The sequence below is a fragment of the Lissotriton vulgaris genome, chromosome 1_1 (assembly GCF_964263255.1).
Source record: "Lissotriton vulgaris chromosome 1_1, aLisVul1.2, whole genome shotgun sequence".
NCBI lineage: Eukaryota > Metazoa > Chordata > Amphibia > Caudata > Salamandridae > Lissotriton > Lissotriton vulgaris.
The window spans coordinates 633,853,884-633,872,327 of record NC_141685.1 but is presented as its reverse complement, the minus strand read 5'-3'; positions in this window follow the sequence as shown (position 1 = coordinate 633,872,327).

Below are 18,444 nucleotides of genomic sequence, written 5' to 3'. Positions count from 1 at the left end.
CCTCCCTCTATCTATCTATCGCCCTCCCTCTATCTATCGCCCTCCCTCCCTCTATCTATCGCCCTTACTCTATCTATCCTTCGCCCTCACTCTATCTATCTTTCACCCTCACTCTATCTATCTTTTGCCCTCCCTCTAGCTATCTATCACCCTCACTCAATCTATGGCACCACGACAGCATCACCCAGCGGCACCACTTCATCACTCAGGGCACCACAGCATCACTATGCGCTACCACAGCATCACTGAACGCCACAGCATCACTCGTCGCCACCACAACATCACTCAGAGCCACCACAGTATCAATCTGTGCAACCATTCAACAACAACTGGTACAAATATGTTCTCTCAATGTTTCAAGCTTTATTACAAATGTCACAAAAAGATGGTAATATTTCACTTCTGTTCTTGGATTTTCGTCACAATAAAATACACTGAACATAATCTTCACAAAAAATAAATTACAAAACTTTAAGCTATTGCCATTATAAATTACAAAAACTTTTATTTAAGTATTAATTATTTTAAAAAAATGAAAAGCCATTGTTATTTGTAATATCAATACATCTAAGTCACGTAAATACAAAACATGTTGCATTACAAATGCTATAGGTGTCACATTTGCAAAAGATAAAAGTATTGGCATTGTAAATGACAAAGCTATTAATTTCGCTATTTTCAAAACCAACACATAAATAAAAAATGTGTCATTTACAAGACCAATAGCTCAACCTTTCCTAATGCGAGACCTATTGCATTGCAAATGCTTGTTACTGTGAGTCATTGGTCACATGGTTCCTTTAAAAGTACTGCAGTATACTGCTAAAGTTAATAACAAAAGTGGAAAGTCAAGGAAAGTTATATTAATGATGTTAAATATCAGCATGTTTACAGTCTGTCAGAAAACCCATAATTCTGTAAAACCCTTCCAAGTAAACTTGCTTTTGTAAAAACGTCATGGTCCTGTGAGATTTGTCCACTCGTGTGGGGTGCGAAATAGGAAGTAAAACCCATGTGCAATTACTGTGAAAGTATTAACATTTTCCTGACAGTATCTATGGGAGGTAAAAAATAAATAAAATATAAGAAGTCTATTGATTGGCTACAAGAAGAAGAATTTCAAAAAAAGAAAACTTGCCACAGCCTATATAAACATCAAGAAACACATTTCTTGAATACCATTTCACATTTCTAATTTAGAAAGGCTGGCTTATCACAAATATTACAAAGTCATCCTGTCATCTAGAGTCACTAGAAATAAAGGGGCAGTGATTACTGCAATGAGAATGCCCAGTATTCTCCTGACACAGTGGATTACAAAAGTATTGCAGCACCTTCCACTGCACAGAGCACTGCTTTTTTTGGTTTTCACTGTACCACCTGGGAAAGAAAAGTAAACTACTATAGTGTGTTTTACACCATCTGCAACTAAGAGCTACACAGTGGCCAGTCTGGGCAGTGCGCAATAGGAATATCAGGGATCTGGAAACATGTGAGATCCATGCATCTAAAAATCATTGCTTAGGCAGAGTACCAGAGGGATCAAGCAGCAGAACAAGATGTCAAAACTGCTCCTATCAATGTCACTGAACAGCAACAAGAGGATGAAATGATGCTGTTGCTTGTGACTTAATGCAAAGAATGCCACTGAATTGTGTGTTAGGACGACACCAGCAAACACGTTTATGGGAAAGTGCTAGAGACCCACTTAAAAAAGCATCACAAAAATGTGGACAAAATTGCGCCGGGGGGAGTATTTGGTAAGAATGCTACCAATAAATCTAGGACTCCTTCCATGAAAGGCTTTGAAAGCTAAACAGCCTACCTTGAAAGAGATCCGGTGAGCTATTGGCAGCCAATGAAGTTCGGACAGGTAGGGTCTGACTGAAGACCATTGAGGCTGTTTAAAGATGAGTCTAACAGCCTGGTTTTGTATTATCTGCAGTCGTTTTTGCAAGCCAAGAGGGAGTCCAAGATAGATTGAGAAATCAAGCCGTGAGAGGACGAGGGCAATCACCACCTGGATCAGAGCAGAATGAGTTAGCTAATGAGCAATTTTCCTTATTTTTCGCATTTGGTGAACACTGGAGGAGATCACACAGCCGACCTGTCCATTGAGTGAAAGGTCAGCGTTGATGGTAATGCCGAGACTTTTCACAGAGTGGGACAGGACAGGAGGAGGACCGAGTTCAGATGGCCATGAAACCCTTGGGTGTACGCGCGCTTAATAAATTCCTTTTAACAATAACAAACACCTTCAAGAATCCAAACACCACTTAATAAAGTTAATGAAAGTGTGCAGAGAGCAGATTGTTCAATGTGGCCAATGTGTTTAATGATTTGAACATACAGTAGGCCAAAATTAAATTTGTATGCAAAGACTACTGCCCTGCTTCTCTGGTACCAAATGAAATAGAAATACAAAGACTTGATAAAACAACCCTATCCCACAGCCACCTACCATTGAGCAGGGCTCATACGGTGCACAGTGGGGGTAAAATGCTTTAGTTGCCTGGGTGAAGTCCAGCCCACCACTGTACACTGCAGCAGGGTGTGTCTTGAGGGCGTGTGCCTGTCTGCAGGGGGTTTAATATGACATTATAGGTAGATGATGATGTTACACCAGAGCTAATGTTTAAAAACTGAAAACCACAGAAATTCTGCAATAATAATTTAGTGGGCCAACCATAACTTATACCCCATCATGCACAGCTTTTGGCCCCACATACTGCACCATTCATGACTTGTTAAATGGTATCATTAATCACATCACTAATGGCAGCGTCCAAGCTACTGCTACTCAAATTGCTCTATAAGCCCATAGATCATATTAAAAAAACGATGCTGCTAGTAAATGACTTATAATCATATTCAGCTAAGCTTGACTTTATGTACATGTGTGCATGTAGAGAAAAGACATAACGCAGTCCTAGAGACATATCTGATTCAGTATGGTAAAAGGTACATGGTGAACGCCTATTGCCAAAAATCTGTGGGAAGTGCTAACGCTTCTGCTACAATACATTAATCACCAATGGATATCTAGATACGATACCACGTCAAATGTTTAATGTGTAGGTAACCCACTCGATCATAAGTGCTATTCTAAAGATGTATGCAATTCTGCTCAATTCTGGAAATATGTACTCTTTTTTTTTTTAAACTAAGAAGAGTTATCCTTTGAGCCTAGCTGCACATGCCTTGGCAGAAGCTAATGTATATATGCAAAGCTCTTTAATAACATTGTATGTTAGTTGAGGTATTTAACAGGCACATTTCATTAGGGTAAATTAATAACAAACATTTTTTAAAGTTGTATGAAATTTGAGGTGGGGAGGGTACATACCCACCTCAAGTAATATTCACCATCTTTGTTAGGATGAACCCTCAAAGTCACTAAATTTACTGGAGCCCAACTTCCTGCTATTCATAGCGCACAGCAGACAGGCTTAACTTTGAGGCAATGAATAACGAAAATAAGTACTATTCTAACAGTGATAAAATAAAAACATAACACCAGATAAAACATAAACCAGTGTAGAAAATGAGAGTTAACTTTCATAAATAAAATAACACCAAAAAGACAAACATCTAAATATGGAAACTGGAGTTATCCATTTTTTTAAAGTCAAAATGTAAAAAATAGTGCCAAAAAGTGTTATTTGCCAATTACGGTCATCTGCATGTGCTTGATCATTACCTAGGTGCAAGTTAAGGCTTACCATGATGAAGCACTGGTGGGATACAGAAAACCGTTTTTAACCCATTTAGAAGTTTTACATTCAGACTTAGGGCCTGATTTATATGTTGGCAGAGAGGGAAGTCCATTGCAACGGTGTCGGAGTTACCTCCCCATCAACACAGTAGTCTGTCTGACCGATTTTGATGTGAACAGGCCTAAATGTTGGCCACAGAGGTGATTACCCCATCATGGCTGTGGCCAAACTTCTCCAATGGCCCAAAAGAGTATGAGCTTTCACAGAACTGGCAATATGTTCATCCACACAATTAGGATAAGCAGACATATAGCCATTCTTTTACTGTCCATTACGGTCAGCCAAAGCCTAAGGGTAAGGGAAAGTAAAAAGAATTAACATCCCCTTACCATGTGAAATGACTTCCACAATGAGGGGGCAGTATCTTTTCCATTAAAAAGAAATCCAACTTTAGGATTTTCTTTTCAGAAATAAAACAAATAAATTGTATGGTGGAATGCACTATCAGGGTACAGACAGCAGGCCCCATACTCTTGCGTTCTTTCACAGGTCCAGAAAGTGTTCTGAGGAGGGTACTGTGGGTGGCACATTGATGTCTGGCACCAGCCTGTGGAGAAAACCTTTGACCACCACCAACCAATGAAGTAAAAGCTCTTAGGGGTGAATGTACCTACTATTACAATTCCATAGTGCCCTTCTTTACAGAAAACCAAGATATGAGTACCTCCCCTCCCCTGTGCAGAGCTCCTGTGCCCCCATAGAGGGAAAACGGTTTTGGCAGAATCTCCTCTAATTCTGGGATTGTTGCATGACTGACTTAACACACAAAGAAGGGGCCAGACCCAGGAGTGAGCCACATGTACCTGTGACAGGTAGGCCATTTGCAAGATTACTTCCTCAGCACAGACCAGATGGTCTTCTCGCTATAGGAACAGAACAACTCACCACACCCAAGTCCTTTGCCTTAGCTCTGGGAGCAAGATCATACGTCATCACAGGGTCTATTCAGCTTCTGGACAACAGTTCTAGCTCATGCAAATGGGATTCTAAAGACTCTAGGGAGCAACAAAAGTGACGTTCTTTAAGTACCACTTCTAAAATATGTTTTACAAATCTAACTTCACCAGAGAATCGGTCTTTCAATAAATATTTTAAAAAGTCTAAAAATTAACATTGTAGCTGCTTGCTAGACAGAGATGGCAATATTAATTTAATGCTGTATCCCTTGCTATCCTATGCAACAGCCGACCCTACTTCAGTAAAGATAGCTTTTAGGGCCTTTGTATTTTTGGGACATGCCTAACGTTAAGCTTTGTTGGTAAACACACAATATGTACATGGGTAGAGGGATAAAGAGAAAGAATGAAGATCACTGCTTCTGTTCGGACAAGAACCTCACTCACCCTAGGGTGACATGCTTCATCATAGTGTCCCTTACGCACACTGGGGCTGCAAGGTACCCAGTGTGGGCCACAACTGTCCTGTGGAAGTAAAGCAGGGGTGTCCTATAGCGTCTAAAGTACTACTTCCTATGTTGGTGGAGTGAGGGGCATAGTGCAAAGGAAAACATTTATAAAACAATCTCCTGGGTGGTGAACAACTTTATTGTGGCGGCCCCAGTGGATAGGTGTAAAAGAGCAAAGTCAGCTGAGATGCCATCAGTGACATCATCAATGGTGCCATTTAAAATGTCATGAATAATGCAGTATGTTAGACCTATCATCCTTACGGTGGTCTTCCCCCAAACTTTATGCCTGCTTACCTCTTCTTTCGGCTGTGTCTTTTTATTGGTCTTAGGACTCTGAGCACTTTACCGCAGGTTAACCAATGCTAAAGTGTATGTGCCTCTCCCCTAAACATTGTAAAATTGGTGTTTACATGATTGACAGATTTAGTTTACTTATATGTCTCTTGTAATATGCTATAACATATACATAGGGCCTGTAATCTAAATGCTACTAGTTGGCTTGCCTCATTGGCTCTGCTACACTCACAAGTAGCCTTTCAAACCTGTCTCGGGCTTGTCATTGCATTGCCTGTGTGTGCAGTTTACTGCCACTTCAACTTGGCATTTAAATCCATTTGCCAAGCCTTAAACTCCCCTTTTATCCATTTTATTACTCTTATGTCACCTCTAAGGTAGACTATAGGTAGCCCTAAGGGCAGGGTGCAGTGTAACTAACAGGTAGGACATGTACTTTTAAGTTTTATATGTCTCGGTAAAAACAAAACACTACAGGCATATTAGCAAGAACCTCGTTAAAATTATTGCAGTTTTAGCAGCAGGTAACTTCCGCTAAAATGGCGATAATGGGCTTGCTAATATGGGTTATAGAATTCCAATAGAAGCCCAGGTTAGATGTCCTGCACATCTAACCTGGGCTTCTATTGGAATTCTATAACGCATATTAGCAAGCCCATTATCGCCGTTTTAGCGGCAGTTTCCTGCCGCTAAAACAACGATAATTTTACCGAGGCTCTTGATAATATGCCCCTAAATTTGTTTTCACTACTGTGAGGACTACTCCTCTTATAGGCTATCATTGGCAATTCCTTTAAACATGGGGTCCACAGCAGTGCATGCTGGGGAAAAAAATGATAGTTAGTTAGCTTTTTTTTATAACTGGTGAATTTCAGGGGCTTTCCAGCTTTTAAACATTAGTTTGTGTGTGACTTAATCACCTAACTATACTATCACTTTAACCTTTGTTTTTAGTGAATTTTAGTTTTATTCCATAAGACTATGTCTTATTATTATACCTAACTCGGCCCACACTGTAACAGCTAGTTCACAAAAGGTATGCATTAAGCTTGCAGAGTTTTTCCAAGCAAATATTGCTAACATCTATAAGGATCTTGAATAATCTATACAAGCAGTGGACAGTTCACTGCCCTTCAGCAATAAGAGTGACAATCAAAGCCACTCATCTCCTCTTATCCCACAGAACTAACTGCAGTGAGGCTCACCGTATTCCCTTTCCCTACACCTGAATTTGTGAAGCAGTTTTTTCTTATCACTAAGACTGGCTCCCACTTAGAACCATGTGCCCCTAAGATCCTTCACATAATGGCAAGTGTGGTAGCGCACACCCTCTCAACCATAATGATTTAAGCTATCTCCTCCGGGAGCTACCCTCGAGTGTGGAAGGAGGCAGTAGTGAAGCCCCTTCTCAAGAAACCTTCCCTGGACCCCAACGACCTTAAAAACTTCCAACCCATCTCTCTTCTCCTGGTTCCAGCAAAGATCTTGGAAAGACATCTCAATAACCATCTGTTGGTGTTTGGGGAAGAGCAGAATTGGTTGGATGTGTCACTGTGCAGATTCTGGAAAGATCACAGAACTAAAACTGCATTGATGTTGGCTAAAAACAGTATCAGGCAAAATTCTGGATGTGGGGTAAGGCATGCCACTGATCCTACTGGATCTATCTGGTGCCTTTGACACCAACTCTTTTGATTGATCGTACATGCAAACTTGGTGTCTCAGTGCTGAAACTCAATTATAGATCTCTTAGGGTGGCAGCGATTCACTGTCTATCAGACTTGTTCTTTGCCATGTGAGGTGCAGCAGGGCTCCTCACTAAGACATACACTTTTCAATCTGTGCATCTCTCCCTTGGAAAGATTATTTGTTCATTTGTGCTTTAGGTGGCTTCCTATGCCAATGACACCCAGTTTATCAGGTCAATCACAGAAGACAAGGTAGCTACTGCAGTCAATTCCAACCACTACATGACAGTAGTAGCAGGGTGGATGGGGAGGAACTACCTTAACCTCAATGTGAAAAAGTCCGAAGTGCTGCTGTTTGGAGCTCAAACATCCATTTGGAATCACAGCTGGTGCCCTGAGACAGTTGGTACTATATCAATGCCTACTGAGAACGCAAATAACTTGGTTGTCTTGCTAGATTTTCAGCTCTCCCTAGAGCTCCAGGCCAATCGGATGGTATCAAAGTGTTTCTGGCTGATCAGAATGTTAAAGAAAATCTATCCTTTCATTCCCCTTGTAGCACACAAACAAATGGCTTTGACACTAGTCATGTCTAGAATCGACCATGGTAATGCCCTATACTTGGAGACCAAAAAGAGCACTCAAGCTAAACTACAACTAGTGCAGACCGCACTGACCAAGCTCACATTCGACATTCCTAAATGGCAGTCAGTGACTAAGGGCCTGCATGACCTTCACTGTCTCCCTTTAAGGAAATCTATTATGTTGAAGGCTGTCTGTTTATTGCACAGGGTCCTGTATCAGATCTGCCTGGCAGGGTTTAGGGTTATGTTTTCACAGCTATAGCCCTTGTAGAAATCTTTGCTGAGCTCACCTTAATAAGGTGACAGTGTCTAGATTCCAAAAGAAGAAATAGAGAGGTGGAGCCATCTCAGATGCAACAGTGAGACTGTGGAACTTACTGCCAAGTTATTTTACCTGTATTCGTTCTCATTTCTCCTTTGGGAAAGCAATAAAGACCTGGCTGTTCATGCTATAAATTATCTTTTGCAAGGTAATGTGTTTTATTTCTTGTTGGTGGATCCTTATCACTGCGACTGTATTTCTGTGACACCTCAGAGCAAATCAAACTATAACATCCCTTTGATACCACACCACCCATTTATGGGTGGTAACGCTCCTACCTGCCTCTCCTCTAGAAAGACATCTAAGTCCTTCTTCTTTCTGACACATATGCAAGCCCAACTCTGGTTTTCATTTGCTCTGGGTGGAGTTTGAAGAGTTCTGCTATGCGGAACTCTGCACAGTGCCTTAAAACCTCTGACATGCTCTGCAGAAGTCCATGAGTGGCAGAGTGTGGTAAGTCACACTGCTTGGGCTTTTTTTAGCCCCGGAAGTTTGTCTTGCACTGTAAAATCAGTGCAAGTGGCACCACTTGCAGCGCAAGAAGATGCTGATTCTCCCAGCCGCTCAAGTAGATGTTCTACTCGAGCTGCAGCTTCCTCAACGTGAGTGGCAGATTTCTCAACATGAGCGGTAGCATCAGCTTTGGGAAATCTTACCTGGAGGTGGTCTAGCATATGATTTTTCTCGCTCACAAACTTATTGTGTGTGAGCCGTGTGAGAGGGAAAAATCTGCTCCTCCTCGCTTTGGAGTTTTTAAGAACTCCATGCTCCACGCGGAGTGGGCAAAACTCTACGAACTCTGCCGGTGGAGAAGAATTTGTCGCCCACCCCTAGTTTTGTTTAGCATGGGATCAGAGGGAGAGCGTAAGTTTACTAGCAAGTAATTAGGACATTACTGTTTGCAACAATCTGAAATGGGTTTTATGCAGCTGCTAGACTGACAGTTAACGAAGGAGCAATGGATTGTCCTATATTTGATATGGCCACTGTTATTGCTGTTTGCAATTTGTTAATGCCATTGGCAAGCACTTGACCCACTTGTGCACATTTAGCTTCTGAACATTCAAGAATGTTTTTGTACCAGCCAAATGATAATTCTAGTAGTGCAAAACTATTCTGCCTAAAAAGATGTTTTTGTCTTGAGGCACCATATTTCTCTATCACTTGCTACCTTATACATTAGGGGACTGGTGTGCAACTTTTAATGGTTTTTATGTATATTCTGAGATAGTATGAATTTACCACTCATTCATTCACCACCAAGGTTTTTGCATCGCAGATTTCACAACTCATACCACTACCATGAATTTACGTTCACTCACATTTGACACAACTTCACCACGCAATCCACTACCATGCATACTGTTACCACGCTGTTACAGAAATATCCTGTCACAGTCTAACACTGACGCGTATTGTTCAAAAATGATAAATGTATTCCTAATACATTATTAACTATGTATATTTTTTATAACACATTACATTTTGTCATGTGCAGGTTTGCTTCTATTTTCTAATTTTATATTTTTGGGGGAAGACCCTCAAGCCCCTTTTTGAATTAGCCATAAAAATAAATACATTTTATCACATAGACAATCACTGCCACCTCCTGTTCTAATGCGTGGTAAATACTTGCGCGCAAACAGTCTTTATGAAATGAAATTAAAATGAAAATAGAATTTGTAAAGCGTGAATAATACCCTGTGGTGTCTAAGCACTAATCTTCTGTAAACTGCAGCACATACAAGAGTCCAGGAGCAAATGAATACTTTACGGGTAAATAGCCACATTTAAAAAAAACTTTTCCTGAAGTCAAGCAGGTTTGATTTTTTCTTAAGTGCTAAAGTTGGGAGTTCCACAACCTTGATGTGCTTGTGACAAAACTCTTACCACCCCATCTAACTCTTTTAAGCCTTGGAACTACAATGATTCCCCTAGAAGAGGAACAAAGAGATCTTGTATCGCCATAAGGTTTGAAGCGATGTGACAAACAGACTGGGCCTAGGGTATGAAGGGACTTAAAAGCTATGCACAGGGCCTTTAACGTATTGAGCTTTTCCACAGGAAGCCAGTGTAACTGAAACAAAGCTTGAGAAGCAGAGTTCTGTCTGGGAATATCCGAAAGCAGAAACGTCACTGTAATTTAGAGGGTCTGTAGTTTTAACCCTTTGACCGCAGCGCAAATTCCGCTACGGTGTGTGCATTTTAATCAGTGGGCAGGGTTTGGACAGCCCCGGGCCTTATCCCGCACACGCCCGCCATCACGTGGGACGGCCAGGAGCCGTCCTCAGCATGGAACGGGTTAAGCAGCATTTTTGAGTGCTAGTAAAAAATGCATTGCATTATTCCAGTCTTGAGGTGATAAGGACCGTCACCACTGTGTTATGGAAAGCCAAAGGGATATATGAAGGAATTTCCTAAGAATTTTTAAGATGAAGAAAAAGGAGGATGTGATATGAATAATCTGGCCATCAAAGATCATCCCCTGGATTTTTTACTTTAACACTTGGGGTTGGAAGGGAACCTAGCTCGCAAGGCCACCAAGTGGGGGACCAAAAAAAAAAAGGATTGCTTCCAAACAGTATGATATCTATTTTTGAAGAGTTTAACTTTAGACAGTTGTCTGTCATTCAACTGCCACCTGAAGCATACAATCCTAGGAATGTAACTGCTCTGGTATCTGGATTACCAACAACTGACACAACGATTCAAGTGTCATCCACATATGATACCAGGGGGAAGCCAAAAGATTGATTCAAGACAGCCAGTGGGGTGCATATAGATTGAAAAGGTTGGGGCTTAATGAAGAAGATTGAGAGAGAAAGTCTTCCAAGCTCACTAACTGACCTTGATTTGTGAGGAAAGAAGTTAATAGGGTTTTAGGCTTAATTAGTAATGGCGATGGAGGCGAGTAGGCCAACCAAAAGATCATTGTTGACCATATTGAATGCGACTGACAGTTCTAATAAAATCACAGCTGCGTTTCCTCCAATATCTAACGCAGAGGTCTTCAAACTGGATGCTGGGGGTGCCGTAAGTGATCTCAGGGGGGCTCCAGTCTCTGGCTAAGTGAAGCATCATGTCGTTAAATACATGAGTGGCAGTAAGCCACCTCGTAATGGGCCATCACTAACAGCTTCTATCATTTAAATCCTAACTAGGAGATAAAAATATGTTTAGACATATTTAAACATTGCCAATTTAGTAGAATAATTGGGAAAAAATTGAAGGGGGACGAGGATTTTTGTTTTTTTACAGGGGGCGCTGCATTAAGAAGTTTGAAGACCACTGTCTAAATCCTGAGTTCTTCGGTGGCAGTATTTAGATTAAGCGCCATACTGTGATGGCTACGAAACCCAAACTGTGATGTAAAAAATGCGTGGCAAATGTTATAGGAAGTAAAGTAAAGGCTATTTCCCATATTCTCACTGTAGGATGATATTTGAACACACGAGATTAGTAACAGTATTTGCGCCACAAGTAACCATGTATATATATAAAAGCTAACATGCAGGTGAGTGCTGCTTGAATCTAACACTACCACTTCCAAGTTGCAGAATGAGCGAATGGTGTATTGAAAGGGATATCCTTGCATTGTCATGTTGAAACAGGACTGGAGTTGAATTCCAACACATGTCCTGATTTGCTAAACTGTGTACTACCATTCCATTCCTTTGAATATTGGTGGAACACGTGGTAGCTCGGAAATTCAATAAGTACAGACAGTATTCTTTTTATTTTCCTCAACCTGTAGTTTTACACGAGATCAAATATAGTATAAATCTATTTAACAGCAGTTACGTTAGTCAAAGTAAGTTCATGAAAAAAGTGTATCTGATGAGTATGACGTTCAGGTTCCCTTCGAGATGTACGAAATAAAAAGTATGCAGCGCAAAACAAATTCAACCCTCCTACCCTCCCCCCCCCCCCCCCCCCCCCCCCCCGAACCCAGTCATGGTCAACTAGCCCACGGTGCAAGCTATAATACAATACACAGTGGCAACACATTCACGCAGGCCTATTTCTGTGCAGCACTGACATGCCGCTGGGAAATTTGGCAAAGATTGCACTGTCACCACCCACTGCTATCAGACAACCAGCCGTAATGATTCACTAACCCACAGAGGTCTGATGTAACCACTAGAGGCATCACAGACCTACACCAAGATGAAGGATCGCATCAGTGGTACCTGAGAGACAAACGCATGGAAGCACTTCAGGGAGCACGGAGATAGTGATGGATGCCTACAATAACATATGTGTTACAATTGCTCCTTATCGAATCCATATTCTGACACTATTTCACCTAATGGTTGTAACAAGTGCGCAGCTCATGCATGCGGAACTGTTTTTAATCACTGCCGAGTATTAACCTAATAAATATACTTCCATTGTTCATACGCGTCTCCAAATAGGCGCTCTCTTCAAATTATCAGACGAGTTGATCGAGTTACACGCTAAGCAAACAACTCCCACAATGCACTGGTGCAGCCTGGGATGGGTTGCAGAGCGCGGAAGCCAAGAATAATTATGCAGCATGTACAGAATGCTAAAGCTCTATCGGGTTTCCCAGCTTACATTGACAAATTGTTTGATTCCATTATCTGGCATTTTTTTTAGAAACGGAAATAGAAGTCTCCAAAGATGTTTCGTGTATGCACTGTGGAACGCCAAGTATTTGATACATATTTATTAATTGCATGAGCCATAATAGTCTCTAATGGTAGGGGAAATCTGGAATTTGCAATATTACCGTGGAGCCAGGGAAGCGTCTAGTTTGACAGCAGACGTAAAGGGCTGATTTCGAAAATAATTGAGTTTCTGTGTTTTTTTCCTTTTAATTCCAGTACCTGGTGATACATGAGAGGAGTTGACTTTATTTCACAATCCCATTAGGTACCATTATGAGATCCTATTTCCCAGGTTTTTAAAATCTAATTGTCAGTCAGTGTGTTACAGTAAGCCTGGCCTTGCTCTGAATCTCAGGGCTACACAGTGTGGGAAAAAATAAAAGAAGTATGCTCCATCATCCTGTCAAGGAGGTTTCTTAACAAATTACCTTTCCCTTCGAAAGAAAACATTGAGCTCTTTTCTGTAGCAACCCTCTTATTGTAGCGTGTATTCCTTTTCAACACATTAAACGAGGAGAAAAATAAACACTGCAGGGACTGACATCCGATTATGTAAAGATTTATGGAGAGAAGCGGTAATTTAATAACAGGATCTCACAATTCCTAAATTACATTTTTGAACGATATGAATAACCTCTGTTGACTGTAAATTATGAGCACATGCATGCAGGCACAGCAAATGTATGCAACTGCATACAAATGCCAACATACACTGCATAGACTTATAATTCATTTAATTTTTTGGAACAAAGTATTGTTGCGTTCAGCTATGCTCAAAGCAAAATCTGTCAATAAAATAACCCCGCAAAAATCAGTAAATAAAAGGCCACTGCTTCCCCATGTTATTTAGGTTGTGATGAACTTTACTGCAGTTCCATTCTCATGCAAACAAATCGGCAGACTTGTTGGAACCAATGCCGTTATTAGCATTCTATTGCACAGACTTTCCCCATTAGCATTCATGTAATTCATTGATGCCCTCTTCCTCTGAACCTAGTTATGCTGAATGGCTCCAATGATATAAGGAACTTTCCAGAAGTCATGATTCTTTCTAATGCATTTTGTGGAACATATGTATTTGTGTTTTGTTTCTGAACAATTAGCAACAAAATGTTTTAGCTTTTGAGTAATAAAATATTCGGGTCAACAGCTAATTAAAAAAGTGCCAAAATAAGGAATTAACGGAATAAGCACTTATTCATTTAGCACTTTAGAGCTACTTTAATGAGGTACAGAATCATTGCTCCATTTGCAGAAAGATTTTTAAGCCTGTGTGACCATTGTTACTCCAAGGGCAAAAGGAATAGGCTCCCTCGATTTATAAAAAAAAAAGAAAATAAGAAAATGAATCATCACCTAAAAGAACTAGGGAGGTCGGGCACCTCGCAAATTGCACAATACAAGATCTATCCAACTTTCATATATTTGGTGTGGTTTCTTAAGCAGAGAAAAAACTCCACGTACTGTTATCTTCATTATGACGTGGATTATGAGAAGAGGGATTTGTTGATGTGACAGGAAGCATCATATAGTTAAAGGCAGGCTCACATGCATATATTTTTCGCAGGCCATGATTACTAGTGGCCCTATAGGTCTGACGGGGCTGTGATATATTATAGGCCCCACCAAGTATTTAAGAACATCTCTGTATCGTGGTGTTTCACCAAGAGATATCCCCTAAGCAAGAAGGCGAAGTGACTGAGTGACATGCAGGTGGAAATCAGCTCAGCAAATTCCTTTTCTACATGTTATTCCCCGAGATCTCATAATTTATGTTACGTACTCGCCTTCCGATTTACCTGGACCCTTGTTGATGTAAATTGTGGGGTGGAGATATAACGGGAATTAGTATGGATCACTCATAATGAAGGCTGTCTATACTCCAAAGTCCTGATGAAATAAAGGGCTAGCTGCCTATCAGTGCATATGAAGCCCGGTTCTGCATCTTCAAATCCTCATTTGGCCTTTAGCAGGATATTTCAAACAAATTAGTATAACAAATGTGAGAAAAACACAACTCCAAGGGGCATATTATCAACGATTGGCATACAACATCGCCAATCGCGCTTAGCGCAATTTTTAATATCACCGTATATTGACGGTTCACATGCCGTGTTAGCGGCGTATTTGCAAAGATTTTCCAAACAGGCGATGTGAAATCCGGCGATATACAGCGATTTTCATCAATATCGCCTCAAAACCAACAATATTACAACTGCGCTGATGGACATGTTGTTAATAGGGAGAGGTGTATGTAACCTTACAATCCACCTCCCATTATGCACATGGCTAATTTGAAATATTTGTGGACGTTAGTTTTCCCCGATATCCACGGTTAGCACAGCTTTTTCCTTTTGTACGTGAGTACTGGCCCGGCTTGTAAATACTGCGATGTGCGGTTAGCGAATATTTTCATGTTGTTCCCTGAAATGTACGCCTACTTTGCATCTCATTAGCGATGTGAAGTGAGGCGATACCAAAACGGCTGCTAACGTGTGCTAATGCATTTTAGCACCGCCGTGTTGATAGGGCAATTAAATTATCGCCACTTTAGCAGCAAAAAGTGCTGCTAAAGCAGCGATAATTCCCTTGTAAAAATGCCTCCATATTTTCTTTACAAAAACATTTCACCAGAAAAAAACTGTTGAAAATTGCATGGGACAAAAAATCGATCAGGGAATCAGAAAAACGACAAGCCTTGGTGGAGAAACACCGATTTCCATGGTGTTTCACGATTTCAGGAAGAAAACCCTTCAATTGTATGGTATTCTCAAACCTTGGTGTCAACGATTCCCATGGTTTGGTGTTTTACCTCCAAGCTGAAAAACCTATTTATGACAACGGAATGAAATCGCCCATTCCACAAAACTGCTTCTGATACTACTGCCACTGTGGCCCTTGTTCAGTGCTTACAGTCCTAGTTGGCCTCCTTTGAGGGACGGAGAAGTAAACTAGATGAGGGTGATCTCATCAAGGACCCATGAGGCTTACACCAAGAGGGAATTTGGTTCAGTCTGATCGAAGTCAAAGATGTACTCATGAGCTGACAGGGGCACCATCACCAAGCCCATGTTTTTGGGCGTGCAACTGGGGCACCCTCACCAAGTCTACGTTTTTGGGCGTGCAATCGGTGGTGTCGGTAAGTAGATCGCTGGCCCACCATGGTGTACTTGGATTTTGAAAACATTGGATGAAAGATGAAGCCACAGCGTCATGCATGAGCGATTGAAAGGATGGGTGAAAGTGTTGGTGGGTGAAAGAATGGGTGAAAAGGGGGATGGGTAAAAGGATGCATGACTTAAAGGATACATAAGTGAATGGATATATGATTGAAAAGATGAGTGTGTGAAAAGAGTCCTAGGTAGGTGAAATGATGTTTGAATGGCTGAAAGGATTTATGAGTAGGTGAACGGATTGGTAAAAGGGTGGATGGGTGGAAAGATGGACAAAAGGGTGGATGGATAAAAGGATGCATGTGTAAATACCACATTGTGTGGGTGGGTGAATAATTGAAATGATGCCTGTGTGGGTGAAGGGATGTGTGGGCGGGTAAATTGATCAAAGGATGAGTGGGTGAAGGGATGGTTTGTAAAAAGGTGAATCTGGAAAAGGATGGGTGAAAAGATGGTTTTAATTGTCTCAACAAGCTGCATCACTTCCTCTGCATAGGCAACAATATGTGCAGGAGTATAGTGAACCCCCTGCTTTGGTAGCTACAGCAGGTGCAGAGTTCTTGATGGGCTTCTTCTGTCTGCAGACAGAGGCTCATAAATAACTTGAAAGTGAGGATGACTGGCGGGTACATTGAGTGAAAAGCAGCCTCGCTGGGTCACAGGCCTCTTTGTGTGTAGAGCAGGATGGTTCTGCCACCAACCAGGTGTCAGTGGGCCTTGTTCAGGAAGTGGTTACCCAAGGAGGCTTAGCCCTCATGACACTTGTCCAGGGGGTAATACTGACTCTCAAAGCACTCATCACAAGCTTCTTGGCACAATCAACTGGGAGAATATAGCAACCACCGCTCAGTGATCAAGGCAGCTTCTCTCTGAAGGGGGAAAGTGCTCCACATGCACTTTCCTGCCAAATCTCTGCCCACACACATGCGGCGCTCTCTTTAATATGAAGAACAGTCTAGCCCTTCTCCTGCTCCAGACAGGAGCAGCAACTGCAGGATGGCTCACCCCACTCACATTAGGGGCAGCACTCCTCACATACATCTCTCAGCTCACCTTTCAGGCAGTTTACCTTCGGATCCATCAAGAATCCTTCTTGAAGTCTTTGATTTCCCTGAGACTTCCAACAGGAGGAAAGCACACACAAGCCCCTGGAGGCCTCCTCAGGTTGGAAAACACAGCAGGGTAAAAAGAGTCAGTCTTTTCCTCTGCCCACAGATAAAAGCAGCAACTTCAGGCAAACTCAACCCTCGCGCAGAAAAGGCAGCACTCCTCACACAGCTCTTCAGACCTTCTTCTTGGCTGGGTCATCTTGTTTCCATAAGCAATCTAAAATCCGGGGGTTTAAGGTCTCATACTTATACCCCATTTTCTTGTTGTGCTCTTTTTGGCAAGGGTATCTGAGCCCAGTCCAAACCAGTTCTGTCCTCCATTGTCCGGCTTGACCACAGGGTGTAGAGACAGCATTGTGCAAAGGAGGCACAGCCTAATCAGGTGATAGTGAACTCCTCCCACCACTTGAAAAGCAGACCAGGTCTATTCAGCCTAGCAATGAGTCACCCAAGCAAGGCAGCACACACCTCAACCCCCCTTTTGACTGTCTACAGTGAATGCACATCCCCAGCTCCTGTCACTCCAAAACCAGATGGTGAATACACAAACAGGCAGAGGCACACAGAATGGTAAAGCAAAAGAAATGCCCACTTTCTAAAAGTGACATTTTCAAACACACACTTTAATTACCACCTTTACTAAAAGGTGTGTTAATAAATTCTCAGTTCAGAGAGCCTAAATTCCACTTCTTTATCTTGTCTCACTCGATTGTTATTCTTTTAAGAGGATACAAGGCAGCTTCCAAGTTAACCTACAAGACAGACAGACTTTCAATACTGAAAAGCACACTGCACAGTATTTCACTATCAGGACATGTAACATACCTGCTTGTGTCCTACCTTTCACATACAATGCACCACGCCCATGGGGGCACCTTGAGCCTACATGAGGGATGCCTTACATGTAAGAAAAGGGAAGGTTTAGGCCTGACAAGTGGTTGCCCTTTCCAGGTCAACGTGGCAGATACAAACTGTGTGCGCAGACTGCAGTGGCAGGTCTGAGACACATTACAGGGCTACTCATGTGGGTGGCACAATCCAGTGCTGGAAGCCCACTAGTAGCAATTGATTTAAAGGCCCTTGCACACACTGTGTACTATACTAGGGACTTACCAGTAAATCAAATATGCTGATCACGGATAACCAAACATAATCACAATTGGCTTATGCACTATAGCACTGATCTGTAGTGTAAAGTCCAAGAGTTCTATAGCAAACAAAACCAGGGTCATAAAAATAGGAGGCAAAAAGCAAACTGTTTGGGGATAAAACTGCAAAAAGAGTCAGGTCTAACAGGGATACATTATGCTGAGGGGTGTAGAATTAAGTGATTAGTATTATTTATGGTAACAATTAACCTACTGTAATATTGCTGTCAACGTGGGCATGGCCATATCATGTGTATACATTTTCTATCCTGGTGACCACATCTTCAACATTCTGGTATACATTTTCTATC